At 39.2% G+C, this 12317-nt stretch overlaps 1 long non-coding RNA gene across 5 annotated transcripts in view; it reads left to right on the top strand.

Annotated features, from left to right (window-relative positions):
- Positions 1 to 12317, top strand: part of LOC107318434 (uncharacterized) — a 55109-nt gene that overhangs the window by 26729 nt on the left and 16063 nt on the right. For all 5 annotated transcript variants that reach the window (XR_014933622.1, XR_014933623.1, XR_014933621.1 and 2 more), the window contains one exon: positions 11809 to 11978. This is a non-coding gene — a long non-coding RNA (uncharacterized LOC107318434). The remainder of the gene's footprint in view (positions 1 to 11808; positions 11979 to 12317) is intronic.

Raw genomic sequence — 12317 nt, 5'->3', positions numbered from 1 at the left:
TGCACATTAGCTTTTTGTGGAATGACAAACTGATTGCCTGTTCACTTGTGATAGCATGATTTTAAGTCATTACAAAATTTGCAGTAAATATTTTATTATTTGTATAAATATAGATCAACTAGTTATTATGTTATTTCCATTTCAGATTAAGTTAATGAAAAATTATGGTTCACAGTCAGTGGGGTACTAAAAGTCATTAAGTTTCAGATTTTGGTTCAATTTGGGTGTAAGTATTCCTCAATAAAGTGGGTCACAGAATGAATGCTTGGAACACAGGCTGCAAATTTCATCCATGCATTCTTCGCAACACAGGAAATTTAGTGTGGGGAGATATTAAAGTTTTGAGCTTATAAATTGATTACATATCTGCATGAGGGAATATTAAATTCAGTATACCATCTGAAGGCCAAGGCTCTCAGCAGATGTGAAACTCATTATAATATGACTGTTGTTCAGTTGCTTGTGTTAAATGCATTTATGGTCTTGGTCCAGTTCTTAGCTCCTGATGGGAGCATGGGTCACTAAACCACATGTCATATCTGCACCTTTTATCTTGTTCATTTCAGCAAAGAGGAATGGATATGGAAAATGAATTAAGGTGTTTACATAGGAAGCTGGCGTGACGAGCAACAAATCTGATATGCATCTGTTGTGATGTGTGGTTTAAATTGCCTTCCCTGGGGAGTCAAGTGGAGCGCCTAATCTCACCCCAGTACACATGGAGTGTTTTCAAAGTCTAGGAAGCTAAGTGTTGACAGCTAGATTTCATCTAAAAGTACTCTTAGACTGGCGATCCAAGCAGGAAGTGTGCTGGGGGCAGTGCGAGAATGTAGGTGGTTCGTGGAGCTCGGACCTCAGTAGTCTTCATAGTTCTGCTCCATTCTTACATGACTACAAAGATGAAGTCACTGAAGGAGTAGAAAGCAATAAAAAGAAGGTGAAAAGGGAGATGTCTCTCGTCATAAAAGTTGCAGGAGGGAGATGACTTCTTTTGCTGATGTAAAATTCTCTGGGTGCCTGAGTGACTTCCCTTCTTAGCCAGAGAAATCTCAGGGATATCTGAAAGGGATATTCTTTTAAATAAGGCACCAAACTGTGAGGTGCTAAAACTACATTTCCTTTCCAGTTCCTTCTTTAAAATCAAGAGTTATGGCTTTTCCTTGGGTAAATTAACTATGCTTGAGGTATTCTCTTCTGTCTGGTCTTCTGCACCACCCCTATGGGAGGTCTATTTCTTAAAAATATGAGAGATTCTGAGAACAAGAAAGATTTTGGTTGGTTTTTCTTTTTTTGCATGAGTGTATTTCTACACTCCTGCAGCATTTCAGGGTCTGCTTCCCTTGCATACCAAGAACATGGATAAGGCAGTATGTTACGTATCTCTGCAAGGGAGCTGGACTTTTATCATTGTAAAGCCTCTGGAATTGTCACCCTGTTTAGTGCACAGCCACAGTGGCAATCTGGGACAATTTGTGTCAGACCCTACAAAGGCCTGTCCCCAGGTGGTAAAGCCCAAAGATAGGAAAGAAAATAGAATACCCCAAAGATGTTCAGGAAAGTCTCAGCAATTTTTTGCCTATCTCCAACCCCCTTTATGCTTTAGTATGCACTTTAATACATAAGCCAACACTGCTTTTCCCCTCCAGACAAACTGAGCTTCTTTTTTCCAAGGTAAGTTCTTAGAAGTTGCCTTGTTTTGATATTCTCTACATAATAAATATCCCTATATGCTAATAGCATAACACTTCAACGGAAATGAACTGCTGGTGCATGAAAGGCTGCTACTGGCAGTGTAGTGCCACTCGCAGAAGCTCCTTTTCTTTTGAGAAGGCTCAATTACCTTCCTGAAACCACTGGGACATCACAGGGATAATACTCCCTTTCAGAAATCTCTCTCTTCAAGCCTCCTGCTGATGGAAGCCCTGTGTTGCTGAAAGGTGGCAATTAATCCTTAAACAAAGATATCTTGATTGTCATAAGTTCCTGCTGGTCTCCAGTTACACAAGACACATTTCTATCTGCTCAAATCTGACTTTCTTATGTTATTGTCTACTCCTATCTCAGAAACATCTGACATACATTTTCTTCCAAATAGGATTTTTTATTTTTTTCATTTTACCATTAAGGCAGCTGTAGGAGGTGTTTTTCATTTTATAACCACATCCCTGGAGATAAAGAGCTAGTAGTGAGGCTAAATTCCCAAAGCAATTTTCTTTGATATCCACACCCTTTCCATGTTCTATTGGTATGATCAGAAGTTAGAGATGGGTGAAAGCTATTCACTGACAAGTTCATCTTCTGTCAGTGCAAAAGTAGATCTCTGTAGCTTATTTCCAGTGTTTTGACCACTGTGTTATATCAAATTTTATTGTAGCTGTATGTTATTTTTTTCTCAGAGATTTTTTCTGCCATTCTTCAGCCTAAATTTTCATTGTCCTTTTTCTATGTTATTGTTATTATTATTATTTTATTTTTTTTAGTCTCATTCTATTTCCACTTTCCTGAAGCGTGAAAGTAGAGAATCAAGTGTCATTAATACAGAAATAGGATTTCGTGGACAGAAGGTAACTAGCTGTGGAAGTCTCATGTAGTTAGTATTAAGTTTGAAAAATTTCATTTGTAAATCTTAAGACAAAACCATTTTTTTCCTAGATGTGAAATGAAGACTGATAGGACTGTAGATTTACGATCCTGCTGGTCCTTAAATCTAAGCTAAGCAATGTGAGACAAATTAATTGGACAAATGTTGGCTTCTTCATGGGTTTTGTGGAGTTCACTTTCTGTTTGTGGGTGATTATCATTTGTGCTCCTCTTCTAAATGTTACAGGGGTAGGATTACACTATAAAATGAGAAGTGGAGGAGAAATTTAGACTATTCTTTCCCATTTCACTGGCATCTGTAAGATAAGTAAATCTTTATGCCAAGTGTAAGACAGGGCAGGTCCTTATCATGTTGAAAGCTTGTTGATGCTTTTGGAAAATGAAGTTGTGGAATAGAACCTCAGCCATGAGCCCTCCAGATGAGTCCTTCTGAGAAGGAGCAGAGCTTTCTTCAAAGATGAAGGGGAGAGGAGAAGTACTTTCAGGAAGTTGAAAAGCCAGACCTTGTCTGTGGACAATATAGCAGAAATGTGGGTGCAATGTAAAGTGAAGAGGTTAATAAGGAATGAGTGATGAATGAATAAGACATCACAGCGTGAGAAAAAAGTCTGTCTATCTTTTTCAGTCCTTTGGTTCAGATTTGTTAGCTCTGGTTGGTCTACCGCTTATTATTATTTTTTTTTTTTTTGCAAATCTATTCATAGCAATTTATTTAACACTTCTGTTTGCTTTAAAAAATGAAAGTACATCAAGGCTAAATATAAGCATATCTCCGGGTCTTTTGTTCTCCTTTTCAAAGGCTGTAGCTAAGTTTGTTCACTACCTTACACATTTGAGATACTAATTACACATGTCTGATGAGGTGTGGATTGCCACCACCACAATCAGAGAAGAGCTTTGTTTGAAGCCTTACACCTTCCCTCTGCAGGCTGGAAAAACAATAGAGGTGCAAGACCCACCTATCTGCTGGTACATTTGAGAGTTTTCTAATTAAAACATGAGAGTGAAAAAATGCACTGGGAATGCTCTCATTGCTTTTGATGTGGTACTTTTACAAAGCTGGTCAACTCAATTAACAGCTCCTGTTCCAATCCACCCCTGTGGAGTGAGGTGAGGTCAAGTACTCATACGGCATTCACCCAAGACATGTGCAGGCTCACCCCAATAACAGTTGTGATGCTCCTTTTTACCCTATTGCAGGGTTTGGTAGAATGATGCTGGCCCATGCATTCCTTTGCAAGGACCTTGTTTTTAAGAACTCTTTATGTCTTGCACTTCAGCATAAATAATAAATAATAACAACGATGATCCTGTATAAGTGCTCCCTTTGAACATAACTTGCAGCACTAAGGAAGCAGAGAATAGCAAAAGTATACCATTGTACATAGAGAAAAGGAGCAAAATTTTGAGTCTCTGAGAAAATACTGGGGCCACTTGTGTATGAATCCTTTACCAGGGATTGGATTTAAGCCTTTGGGAAACGTATGTTATAGTAAACAGGTTCAGAGGTGATGGTAGTTACAGAGCTGCATCGATTTCATCTTTGAGCAATGAATATTATAAATGCAAATTGCCATTATAAGATGCAGTAATTGTGATTTCCAGGAGTTACTCATTCTTGTTTTGTCGCATTGTTTATACCCAACCAAGAACTGTAGCAGTGTAAAAAATACACAGATCTTTCTTCTCCAGCACTCGGTAATACACTCAGTAATTCAAATTGTTTTTAAGTAGCTTTGTAAATTCAGTTTCATTTTGTTGTTTTTGGATTTATTGCTGCTTTAGTTCATAAAACTGCTGGATTCCACAACCTGAATTGTGGTACCTCTATTTTTCTTTACTACAATAAGTTGTACACAAGTATTCTTGATTACTTTCCTTAAGGTCCTTGTGAAATAATAAAGTAATGGCTTTTTATGCTCTATTTAAATGTTGAGTGCCAGCCAAGATCCTTCTCTCCCTGTTTTAGCATCAATTTAAAGTGAGTTTTCTAATCAGCTCTGCCCTCCACATCATAAAATCTCTCTTCACTATCTTTGCTGATAACTCCAGAGATTTTCAGGCTGGGAAATTATTGGTCATGCTTCCCTAGTTATGCTTCCCCCAAGAATCTAGCCCTTAGGAAATTCATGCTTTAAGTTCCTGCTCCCTCATCTCAAGAAATACTATAGATTTCCTGAGCAGATGGTTACATGTAATTTCAAAGGTCAGCATTTAAGAAGGTTAGAGAACTTTCTCTGCGTACTTCGATATTCTACAACTTAAGTCACCTCTGCTTTTGGTGAATTTATTTCTGAAACTCTTTGAATGCTGTCCCTTAATTTACAGTAAAAAGCCAGCAAGGACAGCATTCCATTTTAAATGCAAATGTTAGTTTGAAACAACACTTCCAAGGGTTTTGGGTAAGCAGCCAACCTATGTGTTCAATACACAACAAGAAAGATTTTATGCTTATGATGAGACTGCAGTAAGCAGAGATATTCTTGTATGCATGTGCATGTAGAAGCCTGTGCACATATATGTAGCCTGTGAACTTTTCCAGATGAATTTTTGCTCATAACCAAGAGTGCTTCTACCCACAGCTCTGCAAAGCCCTTTTCACCCCTCCTGGGGCTCCTTGTGATCCCAGTGTTTGCTCCTCCAGCTGTGCTCAGTGGAAGCTGTGCTGCACAGCATCTCCAGTTCAAGTCATACGAGGTTAAAACAAGGCAGTGTGACTATGGAAGTCAGAACATGAGTGTAGTAGCTCAAATGAAGGGGAAAATAATGCAGAACTAAGAGTAACCCCACTCGAAAGTGTGGTAAGTTGGGAAAATAGATTCACCCTCGAAAGCGTTTTCTTGAGATGAATTTCTGAGAAATTTAAATCAAGTAAATTGAAAGCTAAAATGCCCCTCCGTGCAGCATGTTTTTTATTATATTCCCTAGTGGGAGCATAATCAGCAATGGACGGATGTAACAAATGAAAAATTTGGATTATAACTGCGAAAACACTCTGCAGAGAAAACATCGAGCTGCATTCAGAATCAGAAAATGGTGCTTAGCTCCAGCTGTAAAATGAAAAGGCAGCGAACAGCTCAGAGAGCGCGTTGTTATGGGCTGCATTATTATGCTCATATCTGAACTTATCCAGTGTTCCAGTTTAGATGCAATTTTTAAACGTATCCATAAGCCTGTGCTCTCAGAAGTGGATTTACTGTTAGAAAACACTTAGACGGGTATGTGCCCACAACAATTTGCTGGGTTTTCTTGATCATTTGTCTTCTATCCTGTGATTGTGGCTAAATACCATCAAGACTTTTTTGGTTTTCTGAGATATGACAGAGATGTTTCTATGTTAAGTGTGATATCAGCTGTAGTACTGGGGTTGGTATTTGTAGTTTAGCATCTTTCTGAGAATCTCTGTTTCTTTCATATAATGGCTTAAAGCTGTAATTGGAATTAGTCTGGTTGATGCTATGGATGTGATTTTTCTCCAGCAGCACTTTAAGCAATCTTCTTTGATTCTACAACTTTCAAGGTCAGTTTGTTCTGTGTTTAGAGAAGCAAACTTTGTGAAACCTCTCCTAACAGACCAGCGACGGTTTGTTTTGCTCCTTGTGGAGCTAACATCTTTATTTCAGCCCAGTTTTGTTTGGACTTTGCAATACTTGAGTGTAAGCAATTTTTCTAACCTACAACAAGGAGAATGCTCTCCTCATTTGTGTTGCAGAGATGGGGTTAAAATGCTTTTTGTGCAGCGCATTTTGCTGCAACTTGCAGTTTCCACCTATACTCAGTCCTTGTGGCCTTTCGCTCTCCTTTGCTGTCTTGTACAACTGTTACTCTCACTTCAGCTGGTTTCATCCCTTCCCTTTTGTCTTTTGCGTTTGAAGGCAAGGTCAGCGAGCTGCCAGGCTCCCAGCAGAGCAGGAGGTGGCTTACAGGAAAGCCACCGTGCGGGGCACAGGGACATTTGAAAGCAAAGTTCTAACAGGAAGAAAGAAAGCTGGAAGGACCCAAAGGTTTCAGGCATAGCCCTTTGAAACAAGAGGTCAGGTAAAGGTTTGAAATTGTATATAGTTTTCTTCTGGCTTTGATGGAAAGTTCCTTTGGAGCCTGGCTGGAAGAAAGGATGCAAAGTGATGGGAGGGTTTGCCAGAGTTCTCAATTTTCTGCCTTATCATCAGTATTGCACACTTTGCAGTAGCCCAAGTCTTTCCCTTTGCTGTTTGAGAGTCTGTGGAGAGAAGAGTAAATTATACTCTTCAATGACAAATTGACTGTGTGAGTAAAGTGCACACACAGAAAATTAATTATAGCAACATTAACTCTGAAGCAACTCTTCTTCCTTCTCTTTCCCAGAGAAGACGGAGGCAGTGCTGCCTGCAGCAGCTGGTGGCACTACTCCTTCTCACTTGATGGAGCTACATGTTGGGCTTTGAACGCAGGTCATACAGTGTGGAGAGGTGACTGTTTGAGCAGGGATCTGGGAGGACTCCACAAGAGCCCAGGGGGCACTTTGCTGAATATTTAAATAAAAAACTGTGTAGTCATGTGAAACACATCAGGCAGTTCATTAACAAGTCAGAACTACAGCCTCTGTACCACAGAGTCTGCTTTGGCAACTTCTTTTCTGTTTTTTTGTTGGGTTTTTTTTTGGGTGTTTTTTTTTTCTTTCCTTCTTTGTTTTTTCTCTTTTTTTGGCAACAGTGCTGCCAAGTAAAAGCAATGCTCTGACATTTTCAAAGGATTATAATCTGGTTTTCTAGTCCAAAATGAAATTTGGTTTCAAATATGACCCAACAGAGATAAAAAAAAAATCTTACTTAAACTTGTCATATCCCAGGAAAAAATACTTTGTTTTATACACGCTGACATTTTTAACCAAGATGTTTGATTTGTGGAAGTGCTCTTGATTTCCAGCTTTTTCTAATGGACCACAATTGCAAAGCTTTAGATATGCTATTGTCATAGAATCGTTGAATGGCCTGGGTTGAGAAGGCCTACAATGCTCATACAATTCCAACCGCCTGCTGTATGCAGAGTCACCAACCACCAGACCAGGCTTCCTAGAGCCACATCCAGCCTGGCCTTGAATGCCTGCAGGGATGGGGCATCCACATCCTCCTTAGGCAACCTGTTCCAGTGCATCACCACCATCTGAGTGAAAAAGTTCCTCCTTATATCTAACCTAAAGGACCCCTGTCTCAGTTTAAAACCATTCCCCCTTGTCCTACCCCTTTCTAAGTAAACAGAGATCACTATACATGTGCAATATGTTACCTAACTAGATCATGTTGTTTTAACTGTTCATATCTTTTGAGGGTCAGACAAGATATTAATTACTGAAATTATACAAGCAGTACAGACCACATGAACAAATTCAGACTGTGTACAGAGAAACCCCCAAAAAGTGAAGTCTGTGTGGTTGTGATCTATCCCATTTCCTGTTCACTTTATAAGTGAAATGCTACGGTCTGCTTTGCTTATATCCACTATGAGACTCTGACACGTTTTGCTGATAACTCTCAGCCAGTTTTTTCTTTGTTTGTTTTGCATTGCTTTTGTGAGAATTGCCAATTAATAACTTATGTAAAAGTTTCTGGGTTTCTCCTCTGAAGCATTTTTTGAGAATGATGCATTTTTGTTTTTGGCTCCTCCACCAAAATATCTTATAGGATTTAAATCAATTGTGGGGAGGAAAAATTTAATGCGTCCAAGCAGACAGCTTGATATGCATTGCAACAAATTATTCCAACCCACTGCAAATGTTTGTAATAAAAATGACAACTGAATCTCAACTACTCTGGAACAATACAGGATGTGGAGGTACCAATACAGCCTGATAGACCGTATCTTATGAAAACAACGTGCATACAGGGCATAATTGTAATCATAGAATCACAAGGTAGGAAAGGACCTACAAGATCATCTACTTCAACCATCCTCCCTTTACTATACCTACAGAAAAACCACTAAACCATATCTCCTATCTCCCCATCCAGATGCCATTTCACTTCCATGATGTGATTGCTCCCAGACTGCTTCAGAATGGTAATGTAAGGCGGGGAGCCCTGTGATTTCACTCGGGCTGCAGGAGATGCATGTAAGACAGCAGGGCTGTGTGTGTGTGTGTCCTGCTCACGTCTATGCACAAAAATAGGAAGTTCAGCTGGCTGTTAGTAGAGTGTTAATCTTGTTGCTTTTAGATAGTACTACTCAAATTGTTCTTGATAAATAAATTATTAGACAGATTGAGCCTTAAATTTACATGTCATGTCCTATCCAAAGTTATGCATTCATTATTCACAAGGGTTTGATGAACTGTCTATGAAAAAACAGCCTAACATTAACTATGCATTTTGTGGGATGACTGACTTACTATTGGTGACAAAATTGCTGTTGGTTGTTTTTTTTTGTGATTGAATAGCTAACACAGATAACATATTTAAACACAGTGGTGCTGAACCTTGTTATGCATAAGTGCTTTTGCTCAGATGGCTGCAGATATTTATCCTAAGAAAAAGCCAGTTATCTAAGACTAGTTAAACAAAGAGCTGTCATAATCAAATCTATTGAGTTTGGGATCTATGTGGCCATGTTTGTGCTGAAGAGCAGCTTGGAAGTGAAATATGAGATTGGAGCCAATCAAATCCTGTAAGTGAGCTGAGAAACTGCAAATAATCACAGCAAACTAGTTATGAACAACAGGGAGACAAAGCAGTGTTTGCTTTTGAAACGTGCTCCCATGGTGTGCCTTCGTGCCCTGACGTCACAGGGTCCTCCAGCACTGCTTGGTGTCCCTGTGGGTGTCCTTCTGGTGACAGGGTCCTCTGCATCACCTTTGGTCTCCTGTGTAGATAGAAAAGCTCTGTCTTGTGCTCATTTGGCAAGTGCTGAAAAAAACACTGCAGGTTGAAAGCAGAGATACGACTCTTGCCAGCATTCATCTTCTCGATTATCCCCTGAAATCCTGGAATTTGCTATACACTGCAGCTTTCTGGTGTTTTATCCAATCATATATTAAGTTATCTAAATTATAGGGTTGACACTTCTTCCCTTGAGAGACTCTCCTACAATCTAATATGTCTCACTGACAGGGAGATTTCTTCACATTACTTTAACCTATACCCCCTTAGGTTAACCTACATATTTTTTCCTACTTCAGCTCATTCATCTAGTATTACATTTATTTTGTGTACTTTCTAACTCATTACACAGCCAAATTTTGCATACTTAGCTCATCTTCCAGCCTTTGAGTATTTTTCCTAGGGGTTTATTTTAGCTCAGAATATGATTTGATTGCTTTTGCAGGATTTTTTTCAGATTGATATTATCCTAAATTTGATAGGGCAATATCTGTACTTATTTATACCTTATGCGGTGTCAGTGAATTCAGGAGCATTAGATAATTACAAAAATTTGTCTGTAGGGCTTGTTTTAGTGTTTTGCAATATGAAGTGACACCCAGCTGAAAAACAGCAAAGTGGCAGTGAGACTGTGGCTTAGCAAAGGCATGTTTCCTTCTTTATTTTTGTAGAGGTAGAAAAGTAAGTCTTTTCTGTGTTTGGCTGGGATAGAGTTAATTTTCTTCCTCGTGTGGTGCTGTGTTTTGGAGTTAGGATGAGAATAATGTTGACAGCACCCTGATGTTGAGCTGTGCTGCACAGAGCCATGGATGCTTTAGGTCCTCATGCTGCCCTGCCAGACAGGGGTGGAGGGGGCACAGCCAGGATAGCTGTTCCCAGCTGGATAAAGGGATGTCCCATACCATACAGCATATTGCTGTGTGATGAAACTGGAAGAAGCTGTGTTGTCAACAGAATGAAGCACACATGTTTGTATAGATGTATTTCTGTTCGTACTCATGGACATAGGGATGATACTGTGCAATGGAGCTGCTAGCTGAGAGAGTGGGTCGAGCACAAAGTAGCAATTAGTAATAAGTGATCTTTTGCACACCTTTGCTTTAATGTATTTGCATTCCTTTTGCTGCAGATAGAAAGAGAAATGCATGCATTTCTCTTTCTGTTTTCTTGTTTTCTAGTGATTAAAATGTGTTGATACCAGATCCAGCTGACCTTTCTATGCTTAGAGAATGGCAGCCTGGTTGCTGTGCTCCAGCCTATTCAGAACCTATTAGAGGAGATCTTTCTTATTGACTCCATCGGCATGTGAGCTGCATGCAGTGCTGTGCTGAGCAGCGCAAACTGCTGAAGTGATGTCCTCAAGCTGATGGGACTAAGTGTGGCTCTTTGGTGAATGGGGTGTGTATAGTTCTCAGGTCTAGATATCTTCTCTTTCATTAACAAAATCAAGATGATATTTCTCTGGAATTCTGCAAATCTTAATTATTAGCTTTGAAACAAAGCCTTTGAATGAAGTGCTGTGTGGATAATGTGCCTGGAGCAGGATGTGTGAGGGAAGCCAGGCCTGGGTGACTTGGGATGAAGAGAATAAACTTCTGTCAGTTTCTCCTGATTCTAAATCAATTATTTCTTCAGGCATACAGTAGTTTTAATATTTCTCCAAAAAACATCTTGTAGAAAGAGCTGGAAAGCTCAGTTTAGGAGGTAAAACATCTTAATTTACCCAGCAAGGGGAGTTACCTCAAAGCTCGACTCTTTGTTGGGTCTCAGTGATGCTGTTTTCCTCCCCATCTTTGATCCCTTACATTTGGTAGCTCTGTTGCTTGTTGGTGGTGGTGATGTTTGTTTCTTTTTCCCACAGCAGCAGCTATGTTGCCAAGTCTGTAGGTAATATCTTCACTTGACAGAATCAGTAAATAAAAATGAGAAAATGTTGGCAGTGTTGTCACTCCTGATCCATGTAAATTTTCTCTCTATGTCTAAAGAAAAATAAAGCAAACAAAAGAGTTGCTGACCTTTAAGCTCACGTTCAGGGTTCGTGATGGGTCCAGTGCTTCAGGGAGAACTCTCTCCCTTGCACTTAACTGGAGATAGCAGTAGGTGCAGGGGCAGCCAGCACCCCAACCCATCAGCTTACCCTTATGTGTTGTGTTTTATGCTGAGTGTCGTGTGCTTGGATAGCTCCATGAAAATATATGTATGCAGTGCTACGGTTATTATCTAGTGTTATATTTTCACCGGTGGTTATGAATATTGATACCCAAGGTAAGAATTAGAATATGCTAATATAGGTGTAAGAACAGATGCAAATATAATTTCACATCATTTGTGTTTGTTTTTTCCCTATTCCCCACAGAAAGAATGATCAAGGAGAAGGGTGTGGGAAGGGAACAGGCTTCAGAAGGAATTATTTCCTTCATTTATTTAGAAACCAACAAATGAAACTGGCTGTGGGATGTGGGCAAGAAACTGTTTTCTAGCACTTTCTCTAAACAAATGAACAAAATACTAATAAGCTTTCAAAAGGTAAGTGAGAACAAATTGTAACTATATTTTACTAAAAAAAAAAAAAAAAAAAAAAGAGGACAAAAAAAGTCAAGGATTTCTTTCTTTCCTCTTCTTTTAGGGGAGACCACACAAGAAATAAATATAAATAAGTATGTTAAATCCTAAGGTTGTCATGGCAAATTGGTTCAAAGATTCCAAGACGACTGAGCTACTTTTCTATGCGCGTACTTTTAATTCAGCTTTTTCTTATGTCTGAGTTGAAATAATCTTAAAGTATTTTCTGTAGTTACAAAGCCTTCCATGCATCTTTTGATCAGTTCTCCACCTTTTGAGTTGTTGATCGCCTGTAAAACATCA

Source organism: Coturnix japonica, chromosome 12, assembly GCF_054131305.1.
Source record: "Coturnix japonica strain WE chromosome 12, WE-NBRP24, whole genome shotgun sequence".
Taxonomy (NCBI): domain Eukaryota; kingdom Metazoa; phylum Chordata; class Aves; order Galliformes; family Phasianidae; genus Coturnix; species Coturnix japonica.
Note: the sequence above shows the minus strand (reverse complement) of the source record. Positions and strands in the feature narration are given on the sequence as shown.